The 19,555-nt window shown below is 40.5% G+C and overlaps 1 protein-coding gene across 1 annotated transcript in view; it reads right to left on the minus strand.

Annotated features, from left to right (window-relative positions):
• The window catches only part of USO1 (USO1 vesicle transport factor), an 89,687-nt gene that overhangs the window by 69,588 nt on the left and 544 nt on the right, over positions 1-19,555 (minus strand). The window lies entirely within an intron of this gene.

Genomic DNA, 19,555 nt, shown 5'->3' on the forward strand with positions numbered 1-19,555 from the left:
AAATGGTGAAACCTCGTCTCTACTAAAAATACAAAAAAGAGCTGGGTGTGATGGTGGGTGCCTGTAATCTCAGCTACTTGGGAGTCTGAGGCACGAGAATTGCTTGAACCTGAGAGGCGGAGGTTGCAGTGAGCCAAGATCACACCACTGCACTCTGGCCTGGGAGACAGAGTGAGACTCCGTCTCAAAATAATAATTATTATCGAATCAAAAAACAGCAGTGAATAAGCCAGCTGAAGTCTGATATCATGAATGAGCCATCATCCTTCCGTATCTCAGTATATACTCTGGGGTTTAGGAAAGTTAAAGGTCAAAGGAATAATACAGTCTGAAGAATTTATTGTGGTAACCCTGAGGCTGGTAATCCATTCATTTGTTCAACAAATACTAGAGTGCTGCCACACTTATGGGGGGGCCGAGATCACTGCAACCTGAAGCAGTGGTTTATAATAAACTAACTTCAGAAATAGAGACTAAGCATTTAGAAATCTCTATAGACAATGGATACCTTTATGACTGTTGGATCTAATAAAAAAAAGAAAAACGGGCGAGGCACGGTGGCTCACGCCTGTAATCCCAGCACTTTGGGAGGCCATGGCGGGCGGATCACGAGGTCAGGAGATCCAGACTATCCTGGCTAACACGGTGAAACCCCGTCTCTACTAAAAATACAAAAAATTAGCCGGGCGTGATGGCGGGCGCCTGTAGTCCCAGCTACTCGGGAGGCTGAGGCAGGAGAATGGCGTGAACCCGGGAGGCGGAGCTTGCAGTGAGCCGAGATCGCGCCACTGCACTCCAGCCTGGGCGACAGAGCGAGACTCCGTCTCAAAAAAAAGGGCTTGTATGTGATGTCATTTTTTCTAGTAATTGATTTTTATTGTATTTTATAACAAAATGTATTTACTGGCCTATGACGAAATTTGAAAAACAAACTAAAAAATCAACTGGTCCTTCACTACAGACAGTCTGGGAAACACCGTTCAAGTACTTAACATTTTGCAAGGCACTGGTCTATGCTGGGGAAATAGCAGAGAACCAGTACAGAAGGTACCTATTCTAATGAAACTATAATGGCAAAGAGACAGAATATATTAAAAACAAGTAAGACAAACACAGAAAGTGAGGGAAGTGAGACCGTGACTGAGTGAAGGTGCTACTTTGGACAGCACAGCCAGGCAGAGGGGCCTTAGAGAAACACGATTTTGGATACAGATGGAAGTATGAGTAAGGGTAACAAGAATGAAGCAAAAAGAAGAGTAGGAAAACCGACTCAATGAGTATGTTACCATCAGAAGGAAAAACAATTTAATTGTACAGTTAAAAGATAACGCTTATTCGGCCAGGCATGGTGGCTCACGCTTGTAATCCCAGCACTTTGGGAGGCCGACACGGGTGGATCACGAGGTCAGGAGATCGTGACCATCCTGGCTAACACGGTGAAACCCCGTCTCTACTAAAAATACAAGAAAATTAGCCAGGCATGGTGGTGGGTGCCTGTAGTCCCAGCCACTCGGGAGGCTGAGGCAGGAGAATGGCTTGAACCCGGGAGGTGGAGCCTGCAGTGAGCCGAGATTGTGCCACTGCACTCCAGCCTGGGCAACTGAGCGAGACTCTGTCTCAAAAAAAAAAAAAAAAAAAGATATGCTTATTCACTTTCCCAGATGGGATCCTGAAGCAGGCTTTGTTGCTGGAACCTCATTCTCTTGGAAACCGACCAAAGAAGCCGATTAGTAGTTTTAAGCAAAATTCATAAACTCACTGGTCATCTGAAGTCACAAGCTCTTATCTTAGTTCTCAACGCTCTCATCTACATGATAGGAAAGTTGGGAAGGATGTAAAACATTTAGATATCAGATTTTAATGTAATCTAGCACCTTATCAATTAACTCTTTGTTGCTATTAGTGATCAAAAGAGGGAGTTACAACACAGAAGAAATTGATCCACTCTATTTTCATGAGAAAGTCAGAAATGTTTGCCCCTAGGCCTTTTAACAAAGTATTTCTTATCTCAGCATACTACCAAGGCACACATTTCAACCATTCTGTACTCGAAACAAGTAACTTTTCCAAAATTTCACCATCTGAATAACACATATGTAAATACAGTCAAGATAGGTAAGATTACAGAATAGAAAAGTGTTAAGAAACAAATGCCTCAGCCTATTTGTTTGAAACAAATCTCCAATACCCACTGTTAAAAAATTTAAAATACGCATGGCCTACATAATGACATTCAAGTCAACAATGGACTACTGCACAGACGTCCCATATGATGATAATGGAAATGCAAAATTCCTATCACCTACCGATGTCCTAGCCTTAGCACAACACATTACTCATGTGTTTGTGGTGATGCTGGTGTAAACAAACCCACTGCACTGCCAGGCTTATGAAAGTATGGCACAGACAATTGTGTACAGTACATAATACTTGATAACAGTAACAAATGACTGTTACTTGTTTATGTATTTACTATATTATACTTTCAATGGTTATGTTAGAGTGTACTTCTACTCACAAAAAATAAAAGTTAACTGTAAAACAGCCTCAGGCAGGTCCTTCAAGAAGTATTCCAGAAGAAGGCATATTACAGGAGTTGACAGCTCTATTGCATGTTACTGCCCCTGAAGACCTTCCAGTGGAACAAGAGATGAGGGTAGAAGACAGTGATATTGATGACCCTGCCCTGTGTAGGCCTAGGCTAACAGGTGTTTGGGTCTTAGTTTTTAACAAAAAAGTGGCCAGGCGTGGTAGCTCACGCCTATAATCCCAGCACTTTGGGAGGCCGAATCACCTGAGGTCAGGAGTTCAAGACCAGCCTGGCCAACATGGTGAAACCCCATCTCTACAAAAATGGAAAAATTAGCCAGGCATGATGGCAGGTGCCTGTAATCCCAGCTACTCGAGAGGCTGAGGCGGGAGAATTACTTGAGCTTGGGAGGCGGAGGTTGCAGTGAGCCGATATTGCACCATTGCACTTCGGCCTGGCTGACAGAGCGAGACTGTCTCAAAAAAAAAAAAAAAAAAAGTTTACAAAGTAAAAATTTTAAAATAGGAAAAAGCTTATAGAAGAAGGATATAGAAGAAAAATATCGTACAATGTGTTTGTGTTTTAAACTAAGCATTATTACAGAAAGCTTTAAAAAAAGTTTAAAACTTTATGAAGTTAAAAAGTTATAGTAAACTAAGGTCAATTACTGAAGAAAATTTTAAAAAATGAATTTAGTGTAGCCTTAAGTGTATAGTGTTTATAAAGTATACTTTACATAATGTCCTTGGTCTTCACATTCATTCACCACTCACTCACTTGACTCATCCAGAGCAACTTCTGGTCCTGCAAGCTCTATTCATGATTAAGCGACCTATATAGGCATACTATTTACTATCTTTTATGCCACATTTTACTGTAGATGCATAGATACACAAATATTTACCATTGTTATAATTGCCTACAGTATTCATTACAGTAACACGCTGTATAGGTTTATGGCCCAAGAGCAATAGGCTACACCATACAGCCTAGGTGAATAGTAGGCTATACTATCTAGGTTTGCTTTAAGTACACTCTAGGATGTTTGCACAACAAAACTGCCTAATAATGCATTTCTCAGAATTTAGCCCCGACACTGAGCTACCAAGAACGATCACAGTTACAGATTTTTATAAAGAAACTCATTTGTGTAAATATATATATTGGTAAATACAAAAGACAACACTGTAGAAGGATGTACACCAAACTTTACTAGAGATTACTTCGAGTGATGCAAAGTAAGACTGTGAAGGAAGAAAGAGGCAATTTTAGACTACATACTCATTTGGATTATTTACAGCAAGCATATTTCCATTATTGCTTCAATAAATAAATAGAAAAAAATTAAAGAAATTTCCATATTAGATCTTGCTTTTATTACCTACTCTAAAATACCACCTGATTGACTATTCATCTGCTTTATGAATATAACTGTTTGTTGCTATTTGCAGTAGCTATGTTTTATAAAGTTACCATGAAAACTGAATTAGTGAATACTAAACCACTGCTCCTAGGCCAGGCGCAGTAGCTCATGTCTGTAATCTCAGAGTTCTGGGAGGCCGAAAAGGAGGACTGCTTGAAGCCAGGAATTTGTGATCAGCCTGGGCAACACAGCTAGATCCTGTCTTTATTAAGAAATTTAAAAATTAACCAGGCATGTTGGCGAGTGCCTGTAGTCCTAGCTACTCAGGAGGCTGAGGCAGGAGGATCACTTGAGCCCAGTAGTTTGAGACTGCAGTGAGCCACAGTCGTGCCACTGAACTCCAGACTGGGTAACAGAGTGAGACTCCATCTCTAAAAAAAAAACCCACTGGTCCTAGAGAAAATACAGGGTTAGTTTCCCGCAAGCCTCTGATCACATTTTCATCAACTGATCAATATAAAACCTTTTATGTGTATTTCTGTTTAAAGACACATTTTTAAAATTTTTCTAGAGATGAGGTGTCACTATGTTGCCCAGGCTGATCTTGAACTAATGAGCTCAAGTGGTCCTCCTGCCTCTGTCTTCCAAAGTGCTAGGATTACAGGTGTGAGCTACTGCATGTGGCCAAAGACATCTTATTTAATATACATCCTTGACCATTAATATTGATCTCATGGCCAACAGCACTATAACACATGCCTCAGTGATGCTTACGTAATATACATATCACCTCTGTAAGGAACATCACAGCCTTCTTGTGCTTAGGAACACCAGACAACACTACACGGGGTCTATTTTTAATAGGGAAATCCCAAACAAAACAATACAAAGATGAGGCTGGGCGTGGTGGCTCACGCCTGTAATCCCAGCACTTTGGGAAGCTGAGGTGGATCACTTGAGGTCAGGAGTTCAAGACCAGCCTGGCCAACATGGTGAAACCCCGTCTCTACTAAAAATACAAAAACTAGCCGAGTGTGGTGGAGCATGACTGTAAACCCAGCTACTCAGGAGGGTGAGGCAGGAGAATCACTTAAACTCGGGAGGCGGAGGCAGAGCTTGCAGTGAGCCGAGATCACGCCACTGCACTCCACCCTGGGCAACAGAGTCAGACTCTGTCTCAAAAAAAAAAAAAAGAAAAAGAAAAAATACAAAAATGCAAAAAGCATAACACTAAACAGACCATGAAAGGACACACTTACAGCATGAGAACTGAAACAAGAAGGCAAAGCATCACCTTCTTTGACCTCAATTGGAGATGTGTATGTTGGGAGAATCAAATTTTTCACTGCTGTACCATCTACAAATAACCATAAAGTGCTCAAAGTACTGATTTGTGTGATACAAATATATTTTAGTGAGTAGGTGAATTTGCAAGTAAGAAATTGACAAATAATGAGGATGGACTGTCCCTTAAATATAATCTTTTTAAGTAAAATTCATTATCTGCAAAATGGAAAGATAAAGTAGAATAACTCTAAGGTTACTTAACGCTCAAAATTTACAACACTTTAAAAAAACTTGGCTGGGCTCAGTGGCTCACGCCTGTATCTCAGCACTTTGGGAGGCTGAGGCGGGCGGATCACGAGGTCAGGAGTTTGAGACCAGCCTGGCGAACCTGGTGAAACCCTGTCTCTATTAAAGATACAAAAAATTAGCTGGGCATGGTGGCGGGCACCTGTAATCCCAGCTACTCGGGAGGCTGAGGCAGGAGAATCGCTTGAACCTGGGAGGTGGAGGTTGCAGTGAGCCCAGTTTGCGCCATTGCACTCCAGCCTGGGCAACAGGGTGAGACTCCAAAAAAATAAACCAAACAAAACAAACAAACAAAAAAAACACTTGGCCAGTCAGGTCTGACAGAATTTAAAGGATAAAAAAATATATATATACTTGGCCCGGCACAGTGACTCTCACCTGTAATCCCAACACTTTGGGGACCTAAGCCAGGAAGATTGCTTGAGCCCAGGAGTTCAAGAACAGCCTGGGCAACATGGCGAAACCCCTATCTCCATTAAAAATTTTTAAAAATTAGCCAAGCATTGTGTTGTACACCTGTGGTCACAGCTACTCAGGAGGCTGACGTGGGAGGATTGCTTAAAGCCAGGAGGTTGAAGCCACTGTAACCCATGTTTACGCCACTGCACTCCAACCTGCAAGACAGAGTGAGATCCTGTCTCAAAACAAACAAACAAAAAAAGACTTAATTTTTTTTTTTGAGACGAAGTCTCACTCTGTCATCCAGGCTGGAGTGCAATGGAGTGATCTCGGCTCACTGCAACCTCCGCCTCCCAGGTTCCAGCAATCCTCCTGCCTCAGCCTCCCAAGCAGCTAGGCTTACATGCATGTGCCACCATGCCCAGCTAATTTTTATATTATTAGTAGAGATGGGGTTTGACCATGTTGGCCAGGCTGGTCTTGAACTCCTGACCTTGGATGATCCACTGGCTTTGGCCTCCCAAAGTGCTGGGATTACAGGCATGACCTACTGTGCCTGGCCCCCAACTTAATATTATAGAATTTTAAAAAATAATAGTGTATTAGCCAGGCCCAATGACTCATACCTGTAATCCCAGCACTCTGGGAGGCCAAGGTAGGCAGATCACGAGGTCAGGAGTTCGAGACCAGCCTGGCCAACATGGTGAAACTCTGTCTCTACTAAAAATACAAAAGTAAAAAATTGGCTGGGTGTGGTGGCACATGCCCGTGATCCCAGCTACTCAGGAGGCTAAGGCAGGAGAATCGCTTGAACCTGGGAGGTGGAGGTTGCAGTGAGCCGAGATCACGCCACTACACTCCAGCCTCGGTGACAGAGCAAGATTCCGACTCAAAATAACAATAATAATCATCATAATGTATTATATTTACTATATTATTTGAAAAATCTATTTGACTCATACAGCATTTAAAATAAATTTTAAGCCAGCATTTAAAAATCCAGATTTCTATGTTTTCTTCACTGTTCTTTTTTTAGAGCCAGGATCTTCTTGCTCTGCTGTACAGGCTGGAGTGCAGTGGCACTATTCATAGCTCACTATATCCTTGAACTCCTGGGCTCAAGCAATTTTCCCACCTCAGTCTAACAAGTAGCTGGGACTACACGCATGCAACACAGAGCTCAGCTTCAAATTTGTATCTTTTCTTGAAAAACATCAGCCTGACAGCTAATGGTAGCTAACACTCTTATTTTGTACAATTTGAGAAGCCATCAATTTTAAGACCCCCCATCTTTTTAATGAAATCACGAAGAAAAAAGAAATACCCCCAATTATAATTACAAGATGTATCCTGATTTCAAAGAGGTTTACATGCTAATGTGCATCTCAGAATTGGTAAAATGTGGTATCTATGCCAATTACTATGTGCTAACTCTGTCCTAATGTGTTTTACATTTTGAAATTCATTTAATCTTCACAAAAACAGTAAGATAGGCAATATTACTATTTATATTTTAGAGATGAGGAAACAGAGGCACAGTGGTTAAGTAACTTGTCCACATTTATAAAGTAAGTAGTGGGATAGCATTCAGCCAAGTAGTTTGAGTGCTTTCCCACTATATTAAATTGGTTCTCTGGGCCAACATTTCATGAGGCAATAACTGGCTGGATTTGAGCACTAGCCACATCCTCAAATCAGGATATGCAGGCTGGAGTATCATCCCAAACCTCTGCCTTCTCTATGACCTGACCAGCTACATTGAACCTCCCCAATTGGACTTTGAATTTGTGACCCTTGTGTTAAACAATAGACTACTATATATTAACAAAAAAAGTGAAAAAGAAACATATATGAGTACAATTTAGCCCACTGTTTTATTTAGAAGGACCAGAAAGGAATGACAGTAGAAAAAAGAGACAGAAGTTTGACTAATCTATATTATGCTAACTAGGTATTAGGTGCTCTGAGAAACATAATAATGAATAAGACATGGATTCTATTATCAAGAAGCTTTTACAGTCTATTAGAAGAGACTATAGTGTAATTAACAAAAGTAACTGAAAATCTGGTATTTTAAAGTACCTCTGTATGTTTTAACATGGAAAGATCTCCAAACACATCAATGAAAAAGGTAAGCTGGCCAGGCGCGGTGGCCCACGCCTGTAGTCCCAGAACTTTGGTAGGCCAAGGTGGGTGGATCACATGAGGTCAGGAGTTCGAGATCAGCCTGGGCAACATGGTGAAACCCCATCTCTACTGAAAATACAAAAATTAGCCAGGCCTGTAATCCCAGCTACTCGGGAGGTGGAGGCAGAGAATTGCTTGAACCCAGGAGGCGGAGGTGAGCTGAGAACCCAGTGAGCTGAAATTGCGCCAGCCTGGGTGACAGAATGAGACTTTGTCTCAAAAAAAAAAAAAAAAAAAAAAAGGTAAGCTGTAGAACACAATAAACGGTATACCATTTATGTAAATAAGAATAAATATGCTAATACAAATATATATTTGTATATTACACAGAGGCATGATTACGTATAAAGGTCTGGAAGGATTTATGCCAAACTAGTAATAGTGGTTATCTCTGGAAAGAGAACTGAAATTGGTGACAGGAGTAAAGAGAACTTAAACTTTACTCATTTTGTCTGCCATTTTGTAAAATCAAAAAATGGTAACTGCTACATGATGTTCACAATTTCACTTACCAAGGGAAACATGAAAATGACAAACAATCCATTTAACAACTGGTAAATTGGACATAATCAGAATTATAGTCTAACAACTGGTCAATTAAAAAAAACATTTTTTGCTAGCCAATAGGGCTATTTATTTATATTCATTGCTACACAAAGATGACCAAAAAAGACACAATGGGAACAGGAGTGACTAGGAAAGAAAAAACTGAGATGAGGAATGTGAAAATGAAAAACTACTGGCTGGGTGCAGGGGCTCATGGCTGCAATCCCAGCACTTTGAGAGGATCACTTGAGTCCAGGAATTCAAGACCAGCCTGGGCAACACAGCAAGACCCGCCTGGGCAACATAGCAAGACCCTGTCTCTACAAGAAAATTAAAAATCAGCCAAGCGTGGTGCCTTGTACCTGTAGTCCCAGCTACTTAGGAGGCTGAGGTGGGAAGGTTGCTTGAGTATAGGAGGTTGAGGCTGAAGTGAGACGTGATCACACCACTGCACTCCAGCCTGTTCAACAGAGTGAGACCCTGTTTCCAAAAAAAGAAAAACTATCAAAAGATTAAAAAGAAGACAGCATAGAACTAGGATGGTGAAAGTACACTTAAAATTTAAAGGAGGAAGTCCTAATCAGAGCAATCAGGCAAGAGAAAGAATTGACATCCGAATAGGAAAAAATGACAAACTATCTCTTTGCTAATAATATGATTCTAAACCTGGAAAACCCAACAGGTTCCACTAAAAGGCACCTAGAGCTGATAAACGACTTCAGTAATGTTTCAGGATACAAAATCAATATACAAAAATCAGTAGCATTTCTATACATCAATAACGTTCAAGCTGAGAGCCAAATCAAGAATGCAATCCCATTTACCCTAGACAGACAGACACACACACAAACACCCCCCCCAAAACCTTGGAATACATCTAACCAAGGAGGTCTCTACAAAGAGAACTATAAAACATTGCTGAAAGAAATAATAGGTGATACAAACCACTGGAAAAACATCCCATGCTCATGGATCAAAGAATCAATATTGTTAAAATGGGGCCAGGTATGGTGGCTTATGTCTGTAATCCCAGCACTTTGGGAGGCTGAGGCGGGTGGATCACTTGAGGCAAGGAGTTTGAAACCAGCCTGGCCAATATGGTGAAACCCTGTTTCTACTAAAAATACAAAAATTGGCTGGGTGTGGTGGTGGGTGCCTGTAATCCCAGCTACTTGGGAGGCTGAGGCAGGAGAATCACTTGAACCCGGGAGACAGAGGTTGCAGTGAGCTGAGATTGTGCCACTGCACCCCAGCCTGGGCAACAGAGCAAGGCTCTAATTCAAAAAAAAAAAAAAAAAAAAAAAAGCCATACTGCCCAAAGCAATCTACAGATTCAACGCTATTCCTATCAAACTACCAATGTCATTTTTCACAGAATTAGAACAAACTATTCTAAAATTCATATGGAACCAAAAGAGCCTGAACAGCCAAAGCAATCCTAAGCAAAAAGAACAAAGCTGGAAAAATCACACTACCTCACTTCAAACTATACTACAAAGCTACACTAACCAAAACAGCCTATTACAGACATGGAGCAATGGAACAGGATAGAGAACCCAAAACTAAAGCCACACACCTACAACCATCTGATCTTTGACAAAATTGACAGTAACAAGCAATGGAGAAAGGACTACCTATCCAATAAATGGTGCTGGGATAACTGGATAGCCTTATGCAGAAGAATGAAACTGGGCCCTTACCTTTTACCATATACAAAAATTAACTCAAGATGGATTAAAGACATAAATATAAGACCTAAAACTATAAAAAACCGAGAAGAGGCTGGGCATGGTGGCTTACGCCTGTAATCCCAGCACTTTGGGAGGTCAAGGTGGGAGGATCACGAGGTCAGGAGATCGAGACCATCCTGGCCAACATGGTGAAACCCTGTCTCTACTAAAAATACAAAAATTATCTGGGTGTGGTGGTGTGCATCTGTAGTCCCAGCTACTTGGGAGGCTGAAGCAGGAGAATCGCTTGAATCCGGGAGGCAGAGGTTGCAGTGAGCCAAGATTGCACCATTGCACTCACTCCAGCCTGGGTGACAGGGCCAGACTCCTACTCAAAAAAAAAAAAAAATCCTCGAAGAAAATCTAGGAGATATCATCCTGGACATTGGCCTTGGCAAATAATTTATGACTAAGTGCCCAAAAGCAATTGTGACAAAAACAAAAATTGACAAGTGGGACCTAATTATACTAAAGAGCTTCTGCACAGCAAAATAAACTATCAACAGAGTAAACAAACAACTTATAACCTGGGAGAAAACATCTGCAAACCATGCATCTGACAAAGGTCTAATATTCAGAATCTGTAAGGAACTTAATTTAACAGGCAAAAACCAAAAACTCTTAAAAAATGGGCAAAGGACATGAACAGACACTTCTCCAAACAATACATATACATAGGCAAGAAATATATGGAAAAATGTTCCACACCACTAAATCATCTGACAAATGCAAGTCAAAACCACAGTGAAATACCATCTCCCACCAGTCAGAATGACTATTATTAAAAAGACAAAAGAAACAAACAAAAAACAGATGTTAGAGAGGTTATAGAGAAAAGGGAATGCTATATACTGTTGGTGGGAATGTAATTTTAGTTCAGTCACTGTAGAGAGCAGTTGGGATATTTCTCAAAGAACTTAAAACAGAACTACCATTCGACCCAGCAGTCTCACTACTGTATTTTTTCAACAAATATTTGTCATGCAGCTAATACAGACTTAATTTATTTTTTTAAATTTTTTTTTTGAGACAGAGTCTCACTGTGTTGCCCAGGCTGGACTGCAGTGGCGTGATCTCGGCTCACTGCAACCTCTGCCTCCTGGGTTCAAGCTATTCTCCTGCCTCAGCCTCCCAAGTAGCTGGGACTACAGGCGCCCGCCACCACGCCCGGCTAATTTTTGTATTTGTAGTAGAGACGGGGTTTCACCATATTGGCCAGGCTGGTCTCGAACTCCTGACCTTGTAATCTGCCCGCCTCGGTCTCCCAAAGTGCTAAGATTATAGGCATGAGCCACCGCACCCGGCCCTACAGACATGATTTTATGATATAACCTTACCTTCATGAAGCTTAAAACATTCCTAAAACAGAACTCCCCCAACTATGACTTTTTTTTTTTTTTTTTTTTTTTAGATGGAATCTCACTCTGTCGCCAGGCTGGAGTGCAGTGGCGCGATCTTGGCTCACTGCAACCTCCAACTCCCTGGTTCAAGTGATTCTCCTGCCTCAGCTTCCCAAGTAGCTGGGATTACAGGCACAGGTGCCACCATGCCCAGCTAATTTTTGTATTTTTAGTAGAGACGGGGTTTCACCATGTTGGCCAGGATGGTCTCGATCTCCTGACCTCGTGATCTGCCCGCCTCAGCCTCCCAAAGTGCTGGGATTACAGGCTTGAGCCACTGCGTCCAGTAACTATGACTATTTATTGTAAGACTAAAATAATCCATGCTAATAGTCATTTCAATTATAATGTTTTTAATGAAATAAGGGAAAATAAAGAAACATAAATCATTCTATCAAAAAGCCATATGCACTTGCATATTCACTGGAGCACTATTCACAACTGCAAAGATGTGGAGTCAACCTAGGTGTCCATCAATAGTGGACTGGATAAAGAAAATGCAGTACATATATGCCATGGAATACTATGTCGCCATGAAAAAGAATAAAATCATGCCCTTTGCAGCAACATAGATGCAGCTGGTAGCCATTATCCTAAGCGAATTAATATAGGAACAGAAAACCAAATACTGCATTTCCTCACTTACAAGTGGGAGCTAAACAATGAGTAAGCACGGACCTAAAGATGGGAGCAGTCAACACTGGGGACAACAACGGGGGGAAGGTGGGAAAGGGGGCGAGAGTTAAGAAACTACCCATCAGGTACCATCCTCACTACCTGGGTGATGGTTATACATCAAACCTTAGCAACAGGCAATTTACCCATGTAACAACCTGCACATGTAACCTTCTAAAACTTTAAAGTTATGGGGAAAAATATTGTTTAGAGAAATGTTTATTTTCATAAACACATTTGCTTATGAAACAATACTAATTTACGTTTAATCGTTTATAAAAATATAAAAGCAAAAAAATTAAAGGACACTAGTGTAATACAGCTTGCAGTATTTTTTCACAATTCTTTTTTTTAAGTATTCAGTAACTACTTAACTGACAGGAAAAAATAAAGAACAGGAATGGCAATTAAAATGCTAACTCTAACCAATCAATCATTTATCCAACAAATATTTGTCAAGCACCTAATATTGATTTAATTTTATGATATAATCTTACCTTGAAATTTAAAACATAGTTGTACCTTCCTAAAACAGAATTTCCCTAACTGTAAGACAAATAATTCATGCTAATAGTCAATTCACTTATGTTTTAGATAAAATAAAAATATTATTGTTTTAGATTACAAAAGTCATTTTTTTTTTTTTTTTGAGACGGAGTCTCACTCCATTGCCCAGGCTAGAGTGCAGTGGCGCGATCTTGGCTCATTGTAACCTCCACCTTCTGGGTTCAAGTGATTCTCCTGCCTCAGCCTCCCTAGTAGCTGGGATTACAGGCACCTGCCACCATGTCCAGCTAATTTTTGTATTTTTAGCAGAGACAGGGTTTCGTCATGTTGGCCAGGCTGGTCTCAAACTCCTGACCTCAGGTGATCCACCCGCCTCAGCCTACCAAAGTGCTGGGATTACAGGCATGAGCCACCAGGCCTGGCCCAGAAATTTGTTTTAAATTTAACTCTGTTACTGAGAAGACTTTATTAAAACAGCAAAAGCAAATCTTATCTTCATATGACCTAAATTATTATAATCTATAAAAAGAGATGTGGGAACATTAAAAAATCAAACACAAGTCTCTTTGTAGACAAATCCAATGAATCCATTTCCATTAGTCAGCCAAGTAATATACTGCTTCATTTATTCTCCATGCTCTTTCCCATAAATGAACTATGCTTTTCAAAGGGACATCCTTTTAAGCAAGGGGTCATAATGAAACATGTCTACCAAATAACCTATCACAAATGCTAGCATCTCAAAATCTAACACCACAAAAGTTTTTCTGTAATCCCAGCACTTTGGGAAGCTGACAGGAGGATTGTTTGAGGCCAGGAGTTCAAGACCAGCCTGGGCAACATATTGTGAGCCTGTCTCTTTAAAAAAAAAAAAAGTTTTCAAATTAATGGTGAATAACTTTTGACACAAAAAATGTTTATGGCACTTCTGCTTGAGGTATAAAAATAATAAGCATAACTTTACTATACCTACAACAGACAAAAAGCAGAGTACAAAGCAGTAATATTAATAAATAATAAAAGGTAAATACATAAAAAGAAAGAGGAACAGTATTTGGTATCAACAAATGTATATAAGGAATTCTAATATTCTTTCCTAATCAGATTCAAGAGTAATGTTTTTAATGAAATAAAGGAAAATAAAGAAAAAGGCATCAGAATTATATATCCTCTTGGACAATTTTTCCCTAAGTATGCTTCTCAAAATAATAGATAACAAAGTTCCCTAGAGGAAAAAAAAAGGTCTGGTCAGATAAATTTGGCAAACAGCTTACTTTTTATCTACATTTTTAAAATATCTGAAACTATAACACAGTGCCTGCTTACAAAACCTTGCATAAATATTAGAGGTTTTTTCTTTGTTAGTGGTCGTTGCACACACTTCTTTGCTGACAAAATTTTTTTCATGGACATCTATTCAAATTTTTTGAAGCATACCTTGGTAATGCTACGGCATGTAAAATTTAAATGATTCTAACTTTTAAATGAACCCTATATAATCTACAAAATTAACCTTCCAAAAAGCCATGTAGTATTCAATAGGCCCTACTTAAAAAGAGTGCTTCGATATAGAAATGACCAAAACCCAAATCATTATTACAGTTCTCTCCAACATTGTTATTGCAAAATAGGCCAAGAGAGAAAACACATTCCAGTTATGACATTGACCTGGTTATTAATGTAGAATACATCAACCCAAATAGGAATTTCAGACTACACATTTATAGTAACATGTTATAAAATGTGCTTGACTGAACGAAAACTATGTCTAAATTTAAGTCCACACTCTTTAATAACAATTTTTATTAAAAGAAAATATGGCTGTGTTTATATTGTTAGCCCTTCTGCTTTCTGAGACAGCTGATGAAAGTTTGATCTGGAAAGAGACCCCATAACAATGTTCTAATTCTGTATGCTTTTTCTGGACATTAGCAACTTTCATGTCTCGGGGTCCAACTTGAGAACAGAAAATGCCTCTATGATTCATCATCAAATGTAGTTAACACTTGCTTGGAATTTTCAAGAAACTAGCTTTAAAAAAGGTACAAGTTGGGGGCTGGGCGCAGTGGCTCACGCCTATAATCCTAGCACTTTGAGAGGCCGAGGCGGGCAGACTGCCTGAGCTCAGGAGTTCAAGACCAGCCTGGGCATCACAGTGCAACCCTGTCTCTACTAAAATACAAAAAAATTAGCCTGGCGTGGTGGCGTGCGCCTGTAGTCCCAGCTGCTCAGGAGACTGAGCCAGGAGAACTGCTTGAACCCAGGAGGCGGAGGCTGCAGTGAGCCGAGATTACGTCACTGCACTCCAGCCTGGGCGACAGAGCGAGACTTCGTACCCCACCCCCCTACCCAAAAAAAAGGTGCTAGATAGAAGGCAGATATAACACTAAGCACACATAAGCTTACATTCAAAAGCATGAAGTCCCTGGTGGTCTAGTGGTTAGGGAAAAAGAGAAAACTAAAAAACAAAAGCATGAGTAGGATTTGTACTATAATAATGTGCACCCAGCAAACTGTGTCAAGGCTAAAGAGGCTTCAATCACCAGAAATCAGTGTCAAGTAAAAAAGAGAAATGAAATGTAAAAGTACACGACTCTGGGGCCAGGCGCGGTGGCTCACACCTGTAATTCCAGCACTTTGGGAGGCCAAGGCAGGCGGATCACGAAGTCAGGAGATCGAGACCATCCTGGTTAACACGGTGAAACCCCATCTCCACTAAAAATACAAAAATTAGCCGGTGCAGTGGCAGACACCTGTAGTCCCAGCTACTTGGGAGGCTGAGGCAGAAGAATGGCGTGAACCCGGGAGGCAGAGCTTGCAGTGAGCCAAGATTGCGCCACTGCACTCCAGCCTGGGCCACAGAGCGAGACTGTCTCAAAACAAAACAAAACAAAAACAAAAACAAAAGTACATGACTCTAAAACAGAAAAAGTTTAATGTGGATGAAATTCTGAATTTAAAATATCCAGTACTTTATAGAATTGACTATCCTATGATAAAATATTTACTACTTGACAGGTTCTGAAGAACATCTTTCTTTTTGAGACAGTCTCGCTCTCTCGCCCAGGCTGGAATGCAGTGGCACAATCTTAACCACTCAGTGGTTGCTCACTGCCAACCTCCGCCTCGATTCTCCTGCCTCAGCCTCCTGAGTAGCTGAGATTACAGGCATGTGCCACCATGCCCAGCTAATTTTTGTATTTTTAGTAGAGACAGGGTTTCACCATAAAAATGTGCTTGACTCCAGAAAGGAGTTTGGCCAGGCTGGTCTCAAACTCCTGACCTCAAGTGCTCCATCTGCCTTGGCCTCCCAAAGTGCTGGGATTATAGGCGTGAGCCCCCAGCCTGAAGAACATCTTAATATCAGTCCAAAGTTACTCTTAACTAAGAGTATGAAAAGCTAGATACTATACAATCAATCACATAACTCTCACACATTTAAAAGATACTTAAATTCAATAAGAAAAAAAAAAATAAGAAAGCAGTCTAAGCATTTAGTAAATATGAAAAAATCCCTTAAGTAAAAAGCTTGACACAATGAACTTCATTTGAGAACTTCAGTTTCTAGTCTTTAAAAAGTGTTTTAGTACCTAGTAACGTAAGTTGCTATAATTACAGATCTGTGATTTCTTTCAAATAAAACTATAATTAATTCATTTCACAAGTATTTACTGGGCATCTACTACTGTGGAAAAACAAAGATTAAAATACATTATGAACCCTGCCCTAAAGACACTTTAAGAGTCTAGAAGGAATAAGATATATGCACACTGTAGTTAAAATGTAAAGGTAGCTCAGAAAGGAAAAAGCATCTGAAATGTGCTGGGGGAAAGTACAGATTAGGGGAGGCGCTGATGATGAATTTAAATAACAGGTCTAATTCAGACAAAGAAAAGAGCCCTTCCATTGGAAAAAAGATGTTAGAAAAAGCAAGAAAGATGGAAAGCCACCATGAAAAAAATTTAATTTTGCAGAAATGGAAAAAACTACAAAATAATAAATGATAATATAGAAGCTAGGGGTTCCAAGCTCTGGTAACTCAAATATTCTGGCCAGACTAAATCATCAATTAAAACATCTAAAATTGTATATACACTCCACTGATGCTCTATAAATACTTCTAAATTAGTAATCCATGACCCCTTTTACCTGTTGTACTTCCTGGTGGAACGAAATAGTGAAAAATTTTATTCATACTGTACCTCAGAATAATAATTTTCAGAAGGCAAATTGCTTTATTGTGGAGGTGATTAAAAAGAAAAAATAGAAGACAAATTACTTTTCCAATTTTAAATGTACATACTCAAAGTTAGGCAAGAACAAGAAAGGACCCTTTCAGTTTATATATACAACATACGCAAGTGATACTCAAGTTTCACTTTGAAATTGTGATATAAAAACTATGTTGTTCCATCCACAGTGGCAAGATCAAAATGTTCTAGCTCCAACTCTTCAACCTTGTGCAAGCTACTTTAGTGCTCTGTGCCTATAAAATGAAGAGGCTCTATCTGGGACTTTCTAGCTTTAAAATCCTATACACTGTGAATTCTATTCCATCTTTTCTACAGAAGTCACTGTGACAAGGCCAATAATAACAAAAACAGGAAAGGGTATTCTTCGTTCAACCCACACATAGTAAAAATTACCTCTCATTATACATCTACTAAGTGCCAGGCTCTTTCTACTTATTTCACTTAATCTTCATTACATCCTAAAAAGCAGGCATTTTCCTCATTTTACTTAGAGGGTATTAGCTATCTCTTACATATCCAATCCAATCAGGGGTGGAAAGCCAGGATTCAAATCAAAGTCTAACTCCACAAAGCAAGCTGTAATAAACCATATTTCATAACCTGGTGCCACAAACACAAATATCAGACAAAAAAGTGGTGGGCTGTGATTATGGTATGACTCTGGTAATCTAGACAGAACATGATCTTCTAGTAGGGTAGCTCAGGCTGCCTTGTTGCCAAGTGGGAATGGATGAGTGAAGCCAAATGTGTGCGTGTGTTACAGTGAGAGACAGAAAAGTGATTTTCAAATGAAAGAAACAGATTTACCAGCTTTCATCTTATGCTTTAAACAATTCTAACCAGACCTGCGCAGTTATTTTTTTTTTTTTGAGATGGAGTCTCTTCATGCTGCCCAGGCTAGTCTCAAACTCCTGGGCTCAAGCGATCCTCCTGGCTTAGCATCCCCTTAGCTGGGATTATAGGCCTGTGTCACTGCGACTAGCTGCAGTTAATTTTAGTAATACTATATAAAGTTCTCAAAAAGTATTGAAATACAGGCATGAGCAATAAAGTGAAGGCTTTGAAGTAAGGTACCTCTTGGTTGAATCCTGGCTCTATTACTAGCAGTGTGACATTGGTCAAGTTACTTCACCCCCCCTTTTTTTTTTTTTTTTTTTTGAGACAGAGTTTCGCTCTTGTTGCCCAGGCTAGAGTGCAATGGCACGATCTCTGCTCACCGTAACCTCCGCCTCCCGAGTTCAAGCGATTCTCCTGCCTCAGCCTTCCGAGTAGCTGGGATTACAGGCATGTGCCACCACGGCCGGCTAATTCTGTATTTTTAGTAGAGACGGGGTTTCTCCATGTTGGTCAGGCTGGTCTCGAACTCCCGACCTCAGGTGATCCGCCGGCCTCAGCCTCCCAAAGTGCTGGGATTAGAGGCGTGAGCCACCGCGTCCGGCCTACTTCACCCCTCTCAGTCTCATTTTTTGACTTTTAAGGTGAGAATACTCTCACCTATCTTGCAGGGTAGTTAACGATTAAAGCATAATGTGGAATATAAAGAGCTCAGCACAGAACCTAGCACAAGGTAAGAGGTTGACAAATGAAAGCTACTATATTATCCCTCAGGATCCCATTAACAAAGTTAGCCATTAAAGTGTTATACTTAGTCTCTTTTATGTAGATCTAAAATTCTTCTCAAATAAAAAGTTTATTTCAAAAAGGCATACACCCTCGATTCCATTAAACACTAACCAAACTTCAAAATAAGTGTATTCTAAACCTAGAATCTAAGCAACTATTAAATAATGTTTTCAGCGGCTAACCATTTTTTTTTTTTTAAATAACGCCGCAAATCATGTCATTAGGAGTTCAGGCAGAAAGCGGTGGACGTGTCCCCAAAGCAGTTTGAGCGCTTAAGATCCCTACTACGTTCAAGGTAGCATTTGCCAAATGATATATATTTGGGTGAGCCCGAAAAGCCGGATCTGAACAAATAACACCAGGCAGAACGACCGCTCTTCCAGTTGATGGGACAGGAGCAGGTGGATTTGTCCTTCAAAGAATATCGTTTTATTCTTAGCCAAATGCTCTCACCAACAGCTGGGTTTTAAACCTTCTCGCAGTTTTCCCCAACGCCCCAGTTTCAGACTGCGAGGGAGGGAGCAGGACTTCAGGCTCCTCTCGGCCAGTGCAGACACAGGCGAAAGAGAAAGAGGGAGGGGCCCACGGCCCCGAGGGGCGTGGGAGGCAGTTCGGGCCAGCTCGGCCGCGCATCCGTCCCTTCCCGTGCGGTACCACCTGCGGACCACTCTCCTAGCCCGAGCTTCAGGGCCTACAGAGCTGCGGGGCGCGGCCACCGTCAGTCCGGCCGAACGGCAGCAATGGGGACT

This window comes from Pan paniscus, chromosome 3 (assembly GCF_029289425.2).
Source record: "Pan paniscus chromosome 3, NHGRI_mPanPan1-v2.0_pri, whole genome shotgun sequence".
In the NCBI taxonomy this organism is placed as follows: domain Eukaryota; kingdom Metazoa; phylum Chordata; class Mammalia; order Primates; family Hominidae; genus Pan; species Pan paniscus.